This window comes from Lepidothrix coronata, unplaced genomic scaffold (assembly GCF_001604755.1).
Source record: "Lepidothrix coronata isolate B3197 unplaced genomic scaffold, Lepidothrix_coronata-1.0 Scaffold47, whole genome shotgun sequence".
NCBI lineage: Eukaryota > Metazoa > Chordata > Aves > Passeriformes > Pipridae > Lepidothrix > Lepidothrix coronata.
Genome location: NW_016690227.1, coordinates 4,106,544 through 4,127,924, shown reverse-complemented (window position 1 = coordinate 4,127,924; position 21,381 = coordinate 4,106,544). Strand labels below are relative to the sequence as shown.

General features: G+C 38.8%; 1 long non-coding RNA gene across 1 annotated transcript in view; it reads right to left on the bottom strand.

Moving 5' to 3' along the window:
- The window catches only part of LOC108497354, a 75,222-nt gene extending 54,519 nt beyond the window's left edge, over positions 1 to 20,703 (bottom strand). The window contains exon 1 of the long non-coding RNA XR_001874769.1: positions 20,361 to 20,703. This is a non-coding gene — a long non-coding RNA (uncharacterized LOC108497354). The remainder of the gene's footprint in view (positions 1 to 20,360) is intronic.
- Positions 20,704 to 21,381: the final 678 nt, after the last annotated feature.

Sequence of the window (21,381 nt, the reverse complement as noted above, 5' to 3'; positions counted from 1 at the left end):
AACAGCAAAAATAGATTATTTCAAAATTAGTTTGACCAGTCCACCAATTTTAAAGTATTTTCAACCACAGGAAAATACTGACACTATTTTTATCATATACTTAGAAAAAAATCATTACTGTTACTGCATTATTAAAATCTACATACCTATAAATAAGGTAGTGATTTCCAACATTAAGCAGACATTGTTCTCAACAGTCAATATAATAAAACTAAACCATGTAGTAAGATAAACAAAAAAAGAATTCACCCAGTGTGGGCCAATATGCCTCAGGCACATCTATTATATGCACATCTGCCTACAGATGATAGCAGATTGCTATCATCTAGTGTTATCAAAAGGCTCTATGTATTTCTCAGGAAACAAGCACACACACTTTCAATAAATCATGGTGCTAAATATATGTTCCTCTGTTGGTAAGACATTGCCTTCCATTTTGGTTATGCCTGAGAGAGAATGTTTCTTTTTTTTTTTTTGTGAGTTCAGATAAAAAAAAAGAGTAGATTCTCCTCTTCCTTCCTGCCTAATCCCTTGATCTTGTGCTTTATTGCAGCCTTGAAAAGCCTTGTGGGGCCCTTTTGTCATGGAACAGGCAGGACTTCATTGCCAAGCCCATCCACACTGCCCACCACTTTTCTGATGGTACCTGGGAGACAAATTCTTTTGGATGGCCTGAATATAAACATGAAGCTCCTTACACCATTTTAGATGTATGATCTTAAACAGATCTTACATCATTTTAGGCCAATACAGTCTGAAGGGACATCCCCACTGCTGCAAATCATAAAAGACTAACAACCATCTCCATCTACCTCCAAAACTATCAGCCAGTGCAAAGTAAAAGGTGTCTTAATTTCCAGCAATAAAGAAGCATATTTAAAATAAAGTAGAAAACAATACTTCAAGCACGAATCACACAACAGAATAGACTGCAAAACTGCATTGAAATTTTCCGAATGCTCACTTAAAGGCTCCTCGTTTTCTTTAAATAAATATTTATTTTTGGTACATTAACTCAGCATTTTTGTATCAGTAGGTGGAATGCATACTCTAATCTAAACTTCATAAGAGTATAAGCTGGAGCTTTGCAAATACTTTCACCCAAACAGATGACTGTATTTAATACTGCAGTATAACCTTGCCTAGTTTCTCAAATAAATTTGCAAAGGGAGTGGATTACTCTGAGGATAATTAATGTGATAGGGAGGTGGGGTCTTTTTCTCTTGATGTCATTATTTGAAACTGTCTAAATTAAATTGCTACATTAAGTAACCTGGGGCACTAAATGGAATTTGAACCCTACTCCCTAGGTACAGCAATTTAGCAGCAAACAAACTTATGTCACAAAGCAGACTATTCAAGCATAGGAAAGTACCTCTGTCAACCCTGGGCAAAGAGTGACTTACTTATATTCCCAGTGGAAATACACCACAGAGATGGAAACTGAACAGGGATCTCCCAAGTACCAAGGCTTTCAATACAAGTCCCAGCTATTGCAGTGGAAGAACCTGCACTGACCTTACTGGATCTATATTAGAACTATGGCAGCCAGATACAAGACAAAACAAAGATGGGGAACAAGGAAGCATCCACTGAAATGCTAGGTTAAGGGCCAACTGTCTGTGTTGGCAGATATGATGTACCATTTTGACAATGCAAGTCCACTGAGGTTCTCTAATCTCCATTAAGTATTGCAGAACACTGTCAGAGAATTTTCTGTGTTTTAAATGTACAAAGAAATATTAAATACCTTGCTCTATCAATGCCTATTTTTACCTATGTTTATTAATTATCTCTATGAACAACAAAAGCAAATAAGGTGTTTAACAGTGATGAGAATTAATGGCCTGGTAGAATGTGTAAAAGTTTCACTAAAAACTTGTAGCTAGTAGCCAGAGGTCAACATTACCACAGGCATAAAACTAGAGAAACATCCATAAAAGGATGATTCCAGACCAATTAAGGTTCAGCAAACATTCAGCATCTGTGGCTTCCTTATGGTCTTTATTAAGCCAGAATGAAAGGGTTATGCTCATAATTCTGTATTCTTTTTTCTTTTTTTCCTTTATGTTAAAATCCTTCGCTGCATTTAATCACTTTTGGTGTCTTTCCTTCTTCTTTGCAGCAATTTTGCCTGAGCACTCCTGGGAGTAGTGTTGCATTACAGATTCATCAATGATTTGCTGCTTACTCTACATTATCCCACAAGTGCTGAGGCAAACAGTTCTTCGCCAGGATCAAATGATGTTCTATATTCGCCCACAGTTTAAAATCTTGTTAATGTTGACACTTCTGACGAAAGCCTGACAGTGACACTGGAATGAGTGTAACCTGCAGGCTTTGGTGACTGCCAAATAAACAGGTACCCAGGGCACAAAGTTTTTTCTACATCCTCTATATGCCCACAGGGGCATCATCAATTCAGGCAATATCTTTTCCAGAAACAAGGTCAAATAGAACAGCTAACACACCCTGTCTGTAGGTGATGTTGCTGATGGGTGACAGGGTGGCTATTTGCTATGTTGCTAAACCAGTGTGTCTGAGAAAGAGTTTTGCTCTAAAGTCAATTAACTTTAATGGAAAGACTCCAAATTACTTCAATGATCTCTGGACCAAGCTCAATAAGAACTAATTAGGTCTCCATTCCAAAGGTTAGTTGTCAGAATTATTTATGGTTTTTTGTTTGTTTGTTTTTAATATTGGACAAGAGGGTCTTTTTTAATTATTTAGAGGAACTGACATCACTTTGAAAGTCATAAATTGCAAATACAGGTGCCAGTATTTAAAAATTTAATTTCAGGTTATCAGACAAGTAGAAAAATTGTACACACTGTGCAAACACAATCCACTTCGTGGGGACAAAGGAAATAAAAACTACAGTTAGTGACACCTGTAATTTAGTTCTGTGGTATTTACTACACTCCACAGCCTTACTAAACCTTTCATGTGTTCTACAGGAATACAACTAAGTTTCCTGACTATAGCTTCCAGTTCTGACAACAAAACTTAGGATCTAGTCCAGAGCTGGACTTTTCAGAACTCATCTCACTCATTGTGCATAAAACCCCTAACACAGAAGATTATACAAGAGAGAACATACTCGAAGAAAGAGAGAACATACTCGAAGAAAGAGAGGGATACAGATACCTTATGTAGAAGTGATACCACAGCAAATGGCTGAGCAGTCTCAGTACTATCTATGATTTATTTATTCTGTCAGCAGACCATCACCTGCAAATCAAATTAAGAAATGCTCAAAATCTGAAAGTCACAAATTAGACCAGAGTGAATTATATGATGCCATTTATCTCACAATCTTCCTCCTATTTTTAATTCCTTTCTTTTCCTGGAAACTTAAAGTTCAAAGTGCAATAAACATAATATAATCAAATTGCACTTACAGCATGCAAGACAGGAAATAGAGATGTAGTTCTTCACTGTGAATTGGTCAGACAACAAAATTATTTAATTTGGAGTGTAGTCTTCAAAAAAAAGACCTAAAATCAGCTTTTGAATACTAAAGTCCAATACTCTCTGGCACTAACAAAATGTCAAGTCATTTTCTAGCAAAACATGGGTCTGCACCTTTGCTGAGCTCTGAAAACCTAGTTATAGGAGAGGAGAGCCTGTCTTTGTGATATAATGGAGAGGATGAGAGGAAAGACATAGCTCACACCCTCACATGGTGCATACAAAGGCAGAGAGCCAAAAAGCTCTTCCTGTGGGCAGAGACAGCCCTTCTTTCTCTCCGATAGGGACTAACCCCCCCTAAAGGCAGTAAAGGAGGAGGGTTGCTCTCCTCTCCTCCATCTCCTGTTCACCAAAGGGCCAAGCTCAAGTGAATTCTGGCACAGAGATTTTCCACAGGCTGCCCCCACCTGCCCCTTTGCCAGAGACCTTGTCAGCTGAAACGTGTACCTCCTCCATACCCGCTCCAAGCCCCAGGTCGCTCACTGTCTTAAAGCAGATGAGACACCAGGGTAACAAATAGAATGCACTGAAGGTCACCTGATGGAAGTCAGGGTGGACACAAGTATATGCACACACTCATCACTTGCTCTGTGTTTGGACACAAATCCCTGGCAAACAGGTTTGGTCCGAAGTGTTGGTCTGCAGGGCTAGGTTGCAGTTAATAGTCTCTTGCAGAGCTTTAGGTCAACTGCAGTTTTCAGAAGCAGTGACACTTCACTTGAGCTGAAGACAATGAAGATGTGGGCAAACAGACTTTCTGAAAAGCAGTTTCTCAACAGTCATAAAATCACAGAACCATAGAATGGCTTGGATTGGAAGGGACCTTAAAGATCATGTAGTTCTAACCCCCCTGCCATGGACAGGGACACCTTCCATTAGATCAGGTTGCTCAGAGCTCCATCCAACCTGGCCTTGAACACTTCCAGGGATGGGGCATTCACAGCTTCTCTGGGCAAAGTCTTGTAGTTGCACTGAGTAACAGTTACCGAGATTTCTAAGAAATAGACAGACAGTAAAAAATATTTTGGATTAATATGAAGAAAAATTGGAAGAGCTTAGATGCACTACATGCTTGTGCCAACTCCAGCCTAAAGTCTTAATTACGATGTGTAAGCATCTTTTCAACTTGTGCTAAAAATAATAAAAGAACTGGCATTAATTTATGGCCAGCCAATCTGAAAGATCCATAATGTGGAAGTTTTTAACAAGCTGCTGTCCAACATTTTTGACATGTTTTAAAACAAGCCATCCTGATCAGCCCTGTAGAGGGTAATGCTTCTAAGCTTAATGACTCTCCAAAGAGGAGGAGGCATAAAGATTTAGCGACTCAGTAGACATGACTGCACAGACCTCTGCAGCCAGCTTGGAAATGACAAATGATTTGTTAATAGAGAAGCTTTCTTTTTGTATTATTTTTTGCCGATGAAGTGAAAACAGAGCATTGATTAAGCAATCTAAGCCGAGAATATTCTATCCAAACTGGAGAGCTTTCAAACCAGCTGCTGGTTTCAAGGCTTTGAAATACAACTCCGGCTTGTTGCTCGATGCTTAAAGATACCTATCCTGGAGCCACAGACAGTGATTGATGCCAAGCTGACACAGATGTATTTCAGCTGTGTGGGCCATGCCATTCGCACAACACTTGTGTAAAAAAATGCCTTCTGTCTCAAATGCTACAAACTAAGAGAAAGGATTAATAGAGACATCAACAAAAAAGTTCTCTGTACAAATAGAGTATGACTGAAGAATACCAATAGCCCAACATGTTCTTAACTCACCATCACCCTTCTCTGCCACCTGTCAGAAGAAATCATTTGTACAAAAATTCAGATGGAGCCTTTCACTCACAACACTATGTTTCTGCATAGAATTTTACAGAAGTCACCCTACATATTCAACTGTTAATAAGAACTAGGTGTCTGGAGGGAATTAAAAATATTTGTGCGATTTTTCCCCTTGCAGAAAAGAATTAAATTTTCCACGGGAGTTTTAAAAACAAGCTTCTGGCCCTCACAGATGTTAAAGTTTGAGTGATTCATATTCTCATTCCCTTGTGTAGCTACATTATTAGACTGTATTTCCCTCAATTCATCAGAGAATACACTATGTCCATAATCATAAAGCAGAGATAGTGGCATGTCATGGAAGACTAGGTCCAAACAGGAAAACAAGCCCCTAAGCAGAACAGGAACAAGAAGTATCTAAATTGTAATACTCAGAAGGCATTATGGAGCCTTTTTAATATTAAAAAATGTATGATTTTGTCGTTGACCATTTTGGGATTTTTTATTAAAAAAACCTGCAAAAGGAACATGCCTTTCACTACAAATATTTTAACACACCAATTTTAACACACTGTTGCAATGAGAAATTTTCACCTTAATCAGGTCAGTTTGTTTGGATGACTGTTGAGTAAATAGCTATGCCATGCTATCTGTATTGCAGCTCTTGCTCCAGAGATAAGAAAAATCAACACAGACATATAAGCCAAGTAAAAAATATGCTTTATTTCTAACAAATAAGCATTACAAGAAATGGTTTGTTTATTCAACTAGTGATCTCTACATTTTACACATCCAAAAATTAAACCAGCTATTTTTGTCTCTCTGAATTTTAAATCAACACACATCACTCTAAAAGGCTGTTAACAAAGGGATTGTCCTTCATGTAGCAGAATCGCTTTCCTGAAAAGTTCATGGAAGAGTACAAATCCTAAGGCTAAGATCCCGTTTTCTGAAAATTTTGCTCAGGAAACCAGCACATATACTAGAAGGGGTAGATTTCCATTACTGTGATTTAACATCCCCATTTAATCTATTATCTCCACATTCTTGATGGAAAAATTTCCAATTGTTTGAATACCTTCTTCTTCCCTGAAAAAAAACCCCAAACAATCAGAAAAAGGGAACAGAAATTTGTGTTGACTGTTTCAGAACAGAGACTGGGGGAAAAAAACGCTATCAGTGATAAAATTATTAGTACTTTTTGTTGTTGTTGTTCTTAAAATGAATTACTGAGCACAAGATTTGTTGGGTGAGTAAAAGTAAAGTTGGGTGAGCCTTCTTGTAGTGCTCTCTGCAACATCATGCTGGTATCTGAAATTCCATTCATAGCCTTAGTACCATCTTGATCAGATTTTCCTTAAAATTCCTTAACATTATCCAAGTACCTTGATAAGATTTGTTGCTCTTCTTTTTGTAAATCATAAAATCATAGAATGATTCATAGAATCATAGAATGTTAAGGGGTGGAAGGGACGTTAAAGACCATCTAGTCCCAACTCCCCTTACATGGTCAGGGACACCTCTCAATAGACCAGGTTGCTCAAGGCCTTATCCAACCTGACCTTGAACACTGCCAGGGTTGGGGCATCCATAACCTCCCTGGAAAACCTGTTCCAGTATCTCACAAGCCTGACAGTTAAGTGTTTCTTCCTAAGTACAGTTAGTACCAAGTACTATTTCTTTCTTCCTAAATATAGAACATGGTTTCACTGCCAGAGAGGGAAGTAATACCTCTGTACATACAGGAGATGACACTCTATAAAACAAAATTCTGCTTTCTTTTCTTTCCTATAACCAAGGATCCTGTCTTGATGTGAAGATCACACAGCAGGTAAGTACTGAAACACACACAGATTCCTTACTAACCCCTCCTGAATCTTTCTGACACACAGAGAAGCGACATTCCAGCTGAGTTTTATTGGTCAAATTTGGATTCACAGATGCTACTGAAGTAAATGGATGTATTTATACACAAAAGAGATTTGAAGAGGTTTTTTTTTCATTCTCACAGCAAAAAATTACACTATTCAAAGTACCCGTGTCCATGAGATTAAAAAAATTTCTTTTTTCATTAACTATTACTTTAAATTTATTTTATAATTTATTTGTATTGGAAAAAGTATTTATAAGTAGAAACCACAGGAGAGTCATAATTCAGGTCACATTTGTGCGGCTCACCAGCTAATCTGAAAATCTAAATCTACTGAGACTTTCTAATATCTTCTCAGAATTGTGTGTCATATTACTTATGAATAGACTCAATTCAAGAGGAAGCTTTCTAAATACCAAAAAATATTTTCTGCTTTGTCATCTACTTCTTTGTTCAGTGAGCTTATGCGTTTTGCTCAAAAATTGTAAATTAACAGACAAATCGGGTTTTGACCCGTCCACTGCCTCCTGCCTGTAAGAGATTAATGGCTAAAGAATAATCCTACTGGATTGGCTAAAAAATGCAATGGCACCAGTAGAGAACATACCATGCTTCCCCCTTTTACCAATTGCTTTGTATATAGTGACAGATTATTAAAGTAACTGAAACAGCAGGAAAATAAATGAAATTTTGTCTCCTTTCATTCTCAGTATCCTACTGTAATTTCCTACTCCTGATAACGACTCTAGTAGATGAAAAAGGGAAAAACCTTCCTGCAACTGATAGAAAGACTGAAAAGTCAAGGGGACTGGATACAGCTAGTGGACATGCCCCAGAGGAGTGACACTGGCTTATTTCCCCACATTTCACAGTAACCATGAAAAGAATGTTTGCTTCCTTTGCCCTTAAACGTATTTTAGTTGCAAGCTCTTTGGGGCACAGTCTGCAGCTGAATATGCTTTTCTAGTGTTATTGCAACACAGCCATGACGTATCTTGAGACCTGACAAAAATCCCAGTAATAAGTAGTTACCGAGGAACTTTTTCCATGCAACAATTTAGTTCTGTGAAAGACCACTTTCCTGAGCACTCACTACAGTACTTGTATATTTGCAAATCACCAGTGTGACAAAAGAAAATCTAATACTTAAAAGACAGAAATAAAACATGAGTCAAGTGGCAAAAAGGCTGTTAGAGAAATACTGGGCACCTGAACAAATCCATGCATCCTTCGGTTTCCAAGCAGTTTCATCTTCCAAAATATTTTGCATTTCTTTTGATACTGCATGCGTATCTCTTAAACAGTTAAAAAAGCCACCGCTGTGAAAAAATGCTGCACGTGGTGAAAGTACTTCAAGGAATGTAGACCCTGATCTGCTTCTCACACACATCATCTTCATAGCTTTGATTATGACATGAGAAGGATTATTTCTACAAGAGAGAAGAAAGGTAGGCATAGGAACTTAAGAATTGCGCTAACATAGTAAAGCACTGTAAAATGAAATAAAATACTAAAATTTGCATTTAAGCTCTTTTAAGTTACGTCTATTCTGTAATACAGAAAAAGAACAGTAAATTCAACAAGCTTTTACAAAGCCACAGCCAGCAACTAGTGGGACTTTGTAAAAAAGTCCCACTCTGCTCTGGAAATAAGCAGAGTCCACACAGAATGCCAAAGGTACTGTCCACAAACTAGAAACATCTGAGAAGTCAAAAAATACTAAGATAAAGTTTGAACTCCCAAGAACTTCACTGAGTTCTGTCCTGAAAAGAATATGACAACATATAGTAGAAGGCTCTTTGGTCGTATAAACAAACAAACAAACAAAACCACCCAGAAAACAAACAAACAAAACAAACAAAAAACTCCACAAAAACACACAAGGAGAAATGATGTGCCACTTCAGAAGAAGGATGGGGAAAAGATTAAGGACAACACAAGGAAGGCCTTCAATAAGTATTTTTCCACAGTTTTCAATCAGAAACTTTTAGGTTAAATTTAGAGAAAAAGTTAGGGTGAATAATGAGAATGTGGGTATGCAAATAGAAACTCCCACAGCTAACAAAAAACTTGATTCAAAAAGTTAAATGCATCAAGCTTGAAGTCTGATTAATCACTAACTCACCCTTTTTAAAATTTTGTTCACATGTAATGCTAGTCCAGTGACAAATATTTTTAATAGCACCATCCAGCTGGGAGTGAAACCGAAAAATAGCAGATATGGTTTCTTTACTTACAAAAAATCTGTGAAGAAAAATAAGAGGAGATGGCAGTTGGGAAATTACAAGCTATTTCATTGGATCTCATTAGTATGAAAGGCCTTAAAATACATTTTGAGAGAGACAATATATAAAGACACAGAGGTAAATGAAAAATGGGATAAAATGCAACAGCAATTTCCCAAAAGGACACCACACAAATCATCCACATAGTTTTCTTAGATGAGGTAAGTGATTTTGTGAACAGATGAAGTGTAATAGATCTCATCTTTCAGGACTGTAGGACTGCATTTGACACCGTGTTATATGTTATTAAGGAATCTGAGAACTAAGACTTTTTTAGTGGTTAAAAAAAAACAGCTAAAGGAGGACTAATAACAGGCAAGTGCCATTAAGAAGGGATGCATCAAATCAGTTGAGATTAGCAGTGACAGCCTTCAGGATCCACCCTGGGGCTTCTGTTGTCCTTTCATAGCTCTTGACCACTGTCATTCAGGTAGAAGACTACCTGCATGTTCTTGTACTGCCAGTAAAGAAGAGCAGTGAAACTATACAAAGTGAGCAGCTTGAAGATGGGAGCCAAAGAAATGGGGTAAGCAGCAAGGCCCCAGGCAGAAAATTCAAATGTAACCTGGGAGACGACCCAGTAGTGACAAATGAAGACTGAAGTTGTCAATGAGCAAATGACTAAACAAGTAACATAATGAAAAAGGCAAGTGAGGCTGTAGGATGGAGATTTTCAGTAGAACTCAGGAGACATGGAGATTCTCCATCCAAAGATACTAACAGAGTTAAGTGGTTTAGCCCAGTAATAGAAGAGCTGTGTAAGTATGTAGCTGCTGGCTAGAAATGCCTTGAGGAAGATGCTTCCAGGTGAGAGAAGTGTTATTTAATTTAAAGAGCAACAACAGCATGGGCAGGGGGGAAGGCAGTACACATGCCACACATTCCTCAAGGCTGTAAAGAAGGGAAGTTTCAGTAAGCCTATGAGTTTCTCAAATAGCCTCCCAGATAAAAGAGTAAGGGTAAAATTACAACCTTTGAGACAGAGGTTGAGATATAGTTGGAAGTATCACATGCTGTAATGCCCTTTACAATTTCCTGGACCCACTGCTTGCATCCACTGGTCACAGAGGGTCCTTAAGCTCCATTAGTAGTGTGGTGTTGATATTTTTACTGCTTTGATGTTACTGGTGTCATTTTGGGGAACATAACCAAGAACATTTACCATTCCATTTTTCACATGCAGTTTTCATTACAAAATCCATGTAAAACTAATTACATAGATAAAGGCTTTTGCAATAATGCAGGCTACTTACAAGTGAAAATAAATAAAGAGAAGAATGTAGAGCCCAAGATTATTTGAACAGCTAGGGCACCAAAAATACAATCAACTGGAGTTTTAATTAAGAATAATTAAGTATTTTGTGAAATAATCCAGGGCAAACTGTGGAATTGTTTAAAAATTGTTATTAGCTGCTTAGACGGAGTTTGTCAGATAGGTGCTCTAAAGCTGAGAAATTTAACAGAAACTGTACTTTCAGAACTTGTGGAGAGATGGAATTCTCCTGAAGAGAGTGAAGATTTGGCACTTCATATGAGCAGAGACGATCTGGCCCAAACATTCGTGTTTGCAGATGATGACTTTCTTATATTATGCACTTTGTCTTGGCACAGTCAATCAACAGAGGAAGTGCAGCAGAAATAACAAAGCCTTTTCTCTATTTGCTGATAACATTTTCAGCACATTTAAGGAGACATTTGAAGAACCACAGTAATTTCTACACCCCTGAAAATGTGTTGAGCAGAGACAAAAGGACAGAGAGGATATCAGTAATTGCAAAATACAAAACAAAATGCAGAAAAATGTCTCCAAAAAGGGAATGTGAAGTAGAAAGTATCTGAAAGAACCTTTCCAGGAAATAGTACCTATTTTTACCCATTAAGTTTCAACCTATTTGAAAACAAATCAGTGGATACTATACTAGGGATGAATCTAACCCTTGTATCTAAAATAATAGGTTGAGGGATTAGCCAGGACAACAGCATTTTTATCAAACAGAAGTCATTTGTATCCATCCTCACATTATCAGAAAAGCAGCTCCCTCCTAATTAGCAGATCTTGAACATTAACCTTTTGTCTTGACTGCAATCTCTTCGATTAGTGGTAATGTTCAGCCTTCTCAAGACTTCTTTCATAAATTGCCTATTCTCATGGTAACAGCTGCCACTTTCATTCTACAAACACCAAGAAAATGTGATTTCCTTTATATCAATGGGCTGGGGTAGGTGCGCAACTTTGGCCTTTGTCAAGGATCTTTTCAGAAAAAACTGCTTATTCCAGAAGAAGAGGAAACAGGTGCAAGCACAATTCAGGAGGCTGTTGTTGGCTGATCCACAAAGCAGAACTGGCAAAGCTTCAAAAGGAAACAGTCAAACAACCTACCTGCAATGCCACTAAGTTCTGCAGCTGCATGAGGGAAGGACAAGCACATTCAACAGCAGCCACCAAACTTAAATCAATATTTTCTGTGGGGTTTTGTTTGTTTGAGGTTCTTTTATTTTTTTTTTCTTATTTCTTTGGCGGCTCCACAAAGAGTAGCAAGACATCAGCTTAATACTCACACAAGAATGGTTGAGAAACAGTTAATGTAAATCAAGAGTTCTCATTCAAAGAACATTGAACTTTAGCCAAAAAGAACATCAATTCATTGCTGAGACGCTGACACAGCTGTAATGACCAGTGTCTTCATCTTCAGTGCTCACAACAGTCTATAACCAAAGTCCTAGTCTCAGCTGAAGTGAATTCCCAAAGGAGCATCAACTTTGATGGCACCAGCAAACATTCACAACAAAAGTACTTTGTCTCCAGCAAGTTGTGCAATTTTTCTGAAAGTTTATCAAATCTAAGGCTTTTTCCAGAAAACCTGTCTGTTGCATATGAACTCCTCTGACACCTTTACCTTCTTTGAAACTGAAGATCTCCAAGTCAATCCGTTAAGGTGAGAATGGATAAAGAGAAATTCACATCTACTTCTCCACTGAAATAATCAAGTTTTCCCTTAGTCACAAATGTAAGATTCTGTCAGAAAACAGAGCTGCAAATTTTCCAAAGTTAGCATTGCATGTTCAGTTTCTTAAATTGGTTTTTAAAATACATTTTTAATTTTCGTATGAAATTTTTAGCACTCGTGTAAAGGACTGGCAGACAGCAAAGAGACTGAAAAATTAAACACAACTCTAGAAGCCTTTATTTGTTTCCTCTCCTTAATTCCTCATTAACCCCTTCAGCACCAGACCAGGAGATTGCTTTCCTTGCCTTACAATACTTTTGATTCCAGGCATACCAATACCTGTTGTTAACTAGACACTTTAAACACCTGAACTCAGTTTGGATTTGGGCCTACTGCTTTAAGCCAAAATTACCAAGTGTTTGAGGACAGAAATATCATGGATCTTCTTTTATGATAGGAACAGTCAATGGCTGCAGTTGATTGCATAAACCTACATAAACTCTGCCTCTGTTCATTCCAACAGACGTTAAGATTGTTCAGTAATGGACTTATTTCTGACCCTCAGGTCTGAGGATTTATTGTGCTTCTACATCTGCAGATTTCGTTACTATCAAAAGTACCAAATCCAGTACCAACAGTAAGGCCCACAGCTTCTCCCACTGTAGCCAAAAAGGAAAACACCACTAGTCAGCAACTAATAGGAGGCTGTAAATACATTGCAAGCACTAAACCAGTATATTTACATGACTATCACACACGCTGCATGCCACTCAGACTCAAAATCTAATTCTGACACTAGATCATAATCCATAAAAGGCCAAATTAAATCTCTCTGTTCTGGGCTCACAGTGGGAAAGTCTGGGTTTGAGTTTGCACTCAGCATCCCAAGCACATTTTATTTTCACTCCAACTCCCCCAAAAAATTGTGAATGATCCAGAACTGCTCATCCAGGAAAGATTCAAAAGACTTGCCAAGTTTCAGACAACAGTCCATAGAAAAATCCAAGTGCACATATTTGCTGGCAAGAGATGCCTCTATCCACGCTCAATTTGCACGTGTTCTAGGGTGGTTCTCAAAAGTGGAACAACCTTAGGAAAAGAAGGATGATGGATTGAATTGCACCCTACCTGTGAACGGCAATACCCCTCAGCCTTATTGCAAAGGAACACCAAAAAAACCATTCAAAGTAAGCAAAGTAATCAAAAGTATTCAAAGTAAACAAAGTAAACAAAAAATTACCACGCAGCACTGAAAAGAAGGAAATGGTTGGCAGGAAGGTTTGCCTGTATGACTGGCAATATCATGGCAACAAAATTATTTTACGAGGAAAACTCGTACTCTGATGCCAGTTTTGCAATCGTACTACAGGGACCAGGACTGTTAAGGTATTACTTCCACACCCTACAATACTACACCACACCCCATTTGGTGCCTTCCTCTGCAGTCTGGCCCATCTTCCATCTGGGTGAGAGATATGACTCTACCTGCACTGGCCCTGGAGTTAAAGAGGCAAGCATCACTCATTTCCCACTTTCCTCAAGGTTTGTTCTTTCACTCCAGTAAAACACCAGAGCACAGCAGCTGTTACTGGTATGTTTTACAAGGATTTGTGTATCCTAGAGAGTCCAACCACTGGATGGTGCCAAGGTGGAAAGTCCCATACTGCAGAAGAATTGATAGAGAGGAGAGGACCTCAATTCCAATGCCTTCCAAACTAAATCCCTAGAGGGTCAATCACTAGAGGCTTCTCTCCCAACACCCCTGCAACAACATCAGTTCAGATCTCACAGGAAGAACACTAGGAGGTGACCACTGTCCTAACCCACAAGTCCTATAAATCTCACTCTGTCTTTGACTCAGAAATGTTTATAGGATTGCCATATTTAGTGTCTTTACTGTATTTCAAAAAAAAAAAAATCAGTAATATGAGGGATTCAAATGGTGTTGCTTTGTCTTCACACTTCTTTCTCCAACTCTGCCAAGCAGGCCCTTCCTACCTCACGCCAGGGAGACATAAGCAGCATCCCTGCATCACTCTTTTTGAGGTTTTCTGCATGCTTTTACCATGTATTAATTGAACTTGTCCAACACCAATTGGTGAGTTAATTGCTGTTGGAGCAGATGGTAAGATAAGCGTGAAAAAAATTTGGTACTTTTATATCATGTGAAGGAAATGTAAGGGAGAAAGGATGTCTTTTCCATTTCCTGTGGGCTGAAACAAAAGTTAAAGCAAGCTTTTACGATCAGTGGAGTCTGAGGAACAATTATCCAACTCCAGTGGATTCATACCTTGCATCTAGCTCCATCTGATCCCTTCTTCTGTGGTTTAGCTTGCCTTGTGGGCACGCCGTGTTCTGGGGGTTCATAGACTGCCAGCATGCTACTTCAATCTGCTCTGGGCACCAGCAGTCAGAGACCAGCGTTGTGAAGCAATTCAAGATACTAAAACCAGGAGCAAACTCATAAGGTGCTTGTGATAAAGAGATAATATCTGTTTCTATATTCCATGCAGTTATCTTGGAGGGATGCTAGCACAGTAATGCCCTCAGTGGGAAACTACTGCTCAGTGCTAACTTCCCTGTGGTGGCCACCATTCATATTCAAATAGAGATATAAATAGCACAGCACTATAAAAAGTAACAACAGCAACAGAGGTCTGTCTGTGTGAGGATCAGACTTCAAAACGTGACACTGCAGAAGAGATGCTGCATTGGAGCTATTCACGCACAAGGCCTCGCATTTGGAGTAGAAGAAGGAATATCTTGCCAACTGGCATTCCAGTAGTTAGTTGCCAGCCAAGATTTTCAAGGTTGAACTTTATACCCGTAGCTTCACAAAGGTCACACTTAGCAAACTGCTGGAGCTTAACAGAGCAAGGATACATTTGGCTCTTACTCCAAGGCCCTTTCTTTGATGTTAATATTGATGAGAGTGGAACTAACATCTCAATAGCTGCACAGAAAGGCCAATGCACAAATGTGCAATACTCAACATATGGAGGAAGTCTAAAGCCTTTCAAACCATTTAATGAGAAAGCCATGGATATCAACAGCAGAAGGAAAAAATCTAAAATGGGAGGAAGATGCCTACATCCTACCATGCTAATTTATATTGTTAGAGAGAAAGTAAATGGCAATGTTAGCTGTGCTGAGGATTTTCAAAAGTTGTATTTATTTTTGGCTTCCTTTCAAAAATAATGTTTCAATAAATATGCAGCACGCTGGGTTTGTGGCACTGGTAGTGTGTCCATCACCATGGCACCTGAGCACTCAAGCAAATGATTAACCATCAGAGCAAATGAAACAGAAGCTGAGAGCCATCAGGCACTGTGACAAGCTCTTCATAGACCTTACAGTATGCCAGTGCATCTCTGTCTGGACTTTTACTCCTTCAGGCTTTCCACTGTCCTATCTTTCCAATTCTTATGATAACCAGGTCTTTTTTTCAAGCAGTGATAAAGGATGTAGAGATCTCAGATTGGCTTTGGAGAAAGAAGGAGATTAAAAAAAACCAACAAAAAACAACAACAAAAAACAACCAAACCAACCAACCCAAAAACCAATACACACTTTCATCAGGAAAACATTGCTTAAGGACACAGTAAGGAAAAAAATAATTTTCATTTGTACAAACCAATTATGAATCGACAAACTTTGTTATGTCTGCCCTGCCATCAGCTTAACCCTTAAATTACTTCTCTGAAGAAGGAAAACGAGTCTTTCTTCACTGAGGGCCAATATGATCTTTCAGGAGACTGATGCAGACCATACTTCAACACTATTGTTAGCATTATCTAATAATAATGAAAAGAATACATAAAAACATATGGCTACGTGCCTTCTTCAAAAAGTCTGGAGATCGCATCAGGCCCTCCCCACACTTCAAATAAGCAGCAAGTTAATGACAACTCCACTGATGTTTGTTTAACATATGTGCATATAACTACTGTTAGCTTTTTATGGCTTAGGATGCTTAAGCAGAGACCTCTGAGGTTTTAGGAAAAAAAAAAAAATCTTCTGTTGAATCATCTATCCTTTGCTGTTTTGTTTTGTACAAAATCTCTGAGGGGCACAGGAAAGCAGAGGGCCTCGCACGCAGGCCAACTTTACAAAGGCTAGATCCTTTCACTACTGGAGAATTGAGCAGTTATAATACAACACTCACTGTTTTCCATCACCAATCAAGGCAATGATATTGCATACTAATTAAATTGGTGTCACATGGAGTTCTTCCTCTTTACTGTAGCTGCTTCAGACTTAGGAGATAGTTACATCCTCTCCATTCCAGTTTATCCTTTAAAGAGGAGTAAGTTTTGGGGACAATGCCACATCGCCAGCAATGAAGATTCAAGTTCTCACTTCCCAGGGCAGGTACAATGTGCTGTGCTACCACTGTGCCTCAGCAGCAGTTTTGAAGCACATAAGGAGCAATGCACTGCCCATCTATATTTGACTGTGAAACTCTGGATTAAAGTTCACTCCAAGCATCACTCTGATTCTGTTACCTCTCCTGTGTCTAAATTATATCCAACATTGTCATCTCTAAAGATTCAGATCTTCTGCACACTTCATCAGGCATTATAATCGAAGCTAATGAAAGATATGTTTGTTTAGTGGCTGTAAATGGCTTTGAAGATCTCAGTTTGAGCAAGGGTGTCAGCTGGGCAAACAGTTTAATTTCGAATGAACTTAGCTAAAATGGATTACTGAAAAACCAATATGGATTTTTCAAATTCATATTATTTCACATACTCTACCAGTAAATATTTTACCCCTTCTTGCCATCTGAGTCACCAAGCATAAACGGAAAGAATCAGCAATGACATTCAGCTTCTGAAACATGAGACTAACTTTGGTGACTATAGGTGTAAGAAGCCACTTTTTGACTGCAGCAGGGAGTATAGCCCTCAAACAATTTAGCCCTCGGCTGACTAAATTTCTGCATAACAACAATTCTGTAAAACAGCCTGAGCATGGTAATCAAAGCATTTTATAACAAAATTCAGAAAGTAACAACTGAAAAGAACTATTCCATAACACAGTTATTTATTGGAAGCACCTGTTTTTTTTATTCTCCCTGGTCCATTTTCAATGAATTAAAATAATAACTTAAGGGGAAAGAAAATTATCTTAAAATAGTCGTGGGGGTTTTTTCCTCTCTCAGGTAATTTGGAGCCAGGAAGAATCCAAAATAACAGCATGATTGTTGAAAATCATAGGGTAAGGTTGGAAATGTCTAGAGGTCATCTAGTCCAACCTCATGCTCAAATCAGTGCCACCTTAGAACAGGTAGGTCAGAATTAAAAGGGAAAGAAAATAATTTAAAGAAAAAAAAATTAAAGAAAAAGAATTTTAAAAAAAATTAAGTTTTACTCTATCCCCTTTTGCACCAGAAGGGGAGGAGGGAGTAAGGAAATATTTTCTTGAAACATATAGCTCTTCTGTGTTGTTTATTAGTAAATATGACCAACATGGAAAATAGATTAAAGCTTCCTCCTTTGGTTGACCTACTTCCCTTACTGTCTTGATGTAGGTAACATTTAAGCACAATGTGTGGCAAACTCCAACTCAGTTGCCAGCGCTGCTCTGCCACACTGCTGGCCAGTAAAGGCTAGGAATGCTGCAAATTCAGCTCCAGTGACAGAGAAAATGTTCCATTCATTAGCAGTCCCCTCCAAGTTAATCAAGGAACAGAGCCAACAGCTGCTGAGGAGGGTTCCACCCCATCTTTCCCTGGGAAAGCAAGGCCTCTAGGGCAGGGCCTGGACTGTACAGCAAAGAAGAATAGGGTGGGGAAACCTTGCTAGAGCTCAGTGAAACCCAGATGACTCATCAGAAAGTAAAACATTTCTATTTTGGCAAGAGGCTGAAATAGCAGCCCTGGGTTGTGCTGCAACACAGCAATAAATGACCCTGAGCACTTGGGACAAACTCCTGTGCACATTGATATTCCTAATGGTAGGAGCTATTTCACATCTCATTAAACAAAGAGGTTTACATGACAATTAACACATTAATTAGCACCATCTTTTTCACAGTTGGAACTTTGCCTTGAGATTTCAACATTTTTAGACAACTGTTCTGTCAGTGAAAATGAAAGAATAGTTTTTTTATGACTCAAGGTCATAAAAAGGTGACACTCTAAGTGACAAGGACTCCTACGCAGAACTGGCATAGAAGTATATTTATCTATGTACTGAAGGACACTGCAACCAGTCAATGGCCTTTCTCATAACTTCCATGCGAGGAGGGCCTCGCTGTACAATCTGCACCCTGCCATTCAAAGCCTGGCCCTCACCCTTGGCAAGGTGCCAGGCTGGACACTTCATATGCTGACCATAAACAAGCCTAATGTACCCCAAAGTCACACAGGGGCAAAGCAAAGCCTGGATTTCAACAAGCAGTAGCTCCCATTCCTTAGCCCCAGCCGCTGACCTGTGTGGCTCCCCACTACAACAATCCCTTCCACTGTATCTGTAGAGATACGACCTGTGGGAAAACTCTTCAGCAAACACCAAAAAGCAACACTGCTAAATTCACTGAAAATAGGTAACAGCTATAAGAGAATGTTTATTGCCCAAGAGCTTCACAGTTTAGATAAAGAACTAGTAACTTCTGTGAGTTGGCACACAAGTATAGATATCCTTAAACTGCACGTGTATTTCTCAGGTTTTTGTTCAATACCATCTTTAATTTCTATTTTCTTTTGAGAGAATGGATTTGCAAGTATACAAGAAGACATAGAATACTGGAAATGGAATGAAGGGAATTAAAAACTGGAAACTGGAACTTGTAGCTTTCAAGACCAGGTGGATTCTGATATTCATGGGGTCTATTCCCTATCAGATGGATATTGCCAACCCATGGAAAATAGTGACATGGTTTGTACATGTTATCTTTTACCTCCTTCAGGTATATACTACAAAGAAGCATGTATAAACAATAATAAACAATGTATAAACTAACAATAGACATATTAATCTTTTACATGTTTTGGCACTCAAGGCACAGAAAAATCATTGTGTCATAGCCTTACCTATCATACCACTTACAAAATGAATCTATGCTCAGGAGGAACACCAGATAACTTTTCCTTTAATTAGGTTTTCAAAGCTGATGATACTTTTTAGAATATGATTTATTTCTTTTATTTATCGCCCTGCCTTGTTTCAGATGGATAGTGTTTGACTGACCTCTAGATACCCTTGCACTTGCTCTGTGATATCCCCAGAATGTCAATGCTTTGATTCTTCATCTTTCATTTCCTAAACGTTTCTTATTGGTCACTTCTGCTACCAGTGGCAGCTGAAGTGGAAGTTTATCCTCTGATAATCTGTACTGCTTTAATGGTTCCCACCATCCTGAGGATATTTTCCAAGTGTTATGGTGACACCAGCTGAGATCTTGGCAACAGAAAAGTGTTTCATATGTTTATTTCCTAACTTAGTCTCTTGGGTTTTTTTCTGCTTTCCCAAGCCTCTGTCACTCCCTTGATTTCCATGGCTCAACTCCTTTTGTTATTGCTATATTCTTTGTTATCATTTCTCAGTATCTTTCTGATTATAAAGCCTTTGAAGAACCTGAGGGCATTGCCAACATGCATCCAAAAATCTTAGTAAAGAGATGAGCAAAAATCTCCGCTAAAAGGAACAATAATAGTTACATCTTATTTATATATTTATCTGTAAACCAGAGGAACTATAGCACACAAACCTTGTAAAATAATGAGCATGTTTCAAACAGTTTTAATATAAAATATCACACATAAAACAGCTCACCAGTTTTAGCATGTCTCCAAAATAACGTATGCTTAGAAATGCTTATCCTTGTAGCATCATTATCCCTTCTTTTTTTCCAAGAGGAAATTAATCTTGCACCAGCATGCCCAAAAAAGCAAAATTCTCATCTAATTTCAATCACTCACTCAGTTTGCTCGTGACTTTTATACAGCTGACTGAACATCTATTATCTCACCCGAAAGAGAAGCTGTGAGTTTGCTCACCTCGGTCACCTGCAGGATTTTTGAAATGCCTCCTCTTCTGTTCCTTCCAAAGAGTGCCTTTCTGCATCTCCCAGTCCATTCCCGAGTCCACTGAACATGCAGACATCAATAAGTTCTGGCTAAGTTATCCCACGTAACTCTGAAGAAAAAAAGGAGACCCTTGCAAATGCTGCAGAAGGTCTTCTTTACTCTCTCAGAAAATTTTGTTTCCTTGGTAGTCTGTCACAGTCAGGTCTCCGGTAGTAAACTGAACAACCTATCCTCCTGGCTCTTCTTTTCTTCTTTTTCTTTTCTGTAAACACATAATCAGGGCTTCAAATCCTTTAGGCATCACAAAACTGTATTTCTCTATTGCCCTCTACTGACTGCTGGGTAACGCCGCCTTCCCGGAGAACTGGCGAGCAACAGATACACGGTAACGCGTTCCCCCGCCGCCCTCCCTCGGATCGATCATGATACACGATGACCAAAAGTCAACACAAATCATTCTATTTTTCTCTTTGTTACAGAACACAAGGCAAGATTTACAGCTTCTTGGCCAGCCGTGGTAGCTGCAAAACACTAAACAACAGAAGCAGGAAGCAGTAACACGGCTCTGCTAATGTGTGTGGGGGGGGTGTTGTTGTTTTTTGCGAACAAAAGCCAGGAGAAAGTACAGAAGAATGCATTCTTCCTTGAAATGCAGATGAATTCACCCCATTGATGCCACAAATACTGTACGAGGGATCTGAATGTTATCTGATTTTAAGGGTTTGGTCCTGCCCGCACTGGATGCACAGAAATACTGACTTTTGATGGGAGTTCTGCATGAAGGGGCTGGTAGAGAGCCATGTATTTAAGGCCATGGGTTTTGGTCATTTCCCCTTTGTGTCTGAGTTCTGTTTAGCACATTCAGCACCGCACCTAACATGGGAAACATCATGTGACAGGATCCGGGGCAAGACACATACTGTGTATGAATGGCACTGGGAGTGGCTGTTGGCACTGCTTTTCGGACAAAGATGATCTATTATGCAAAGAG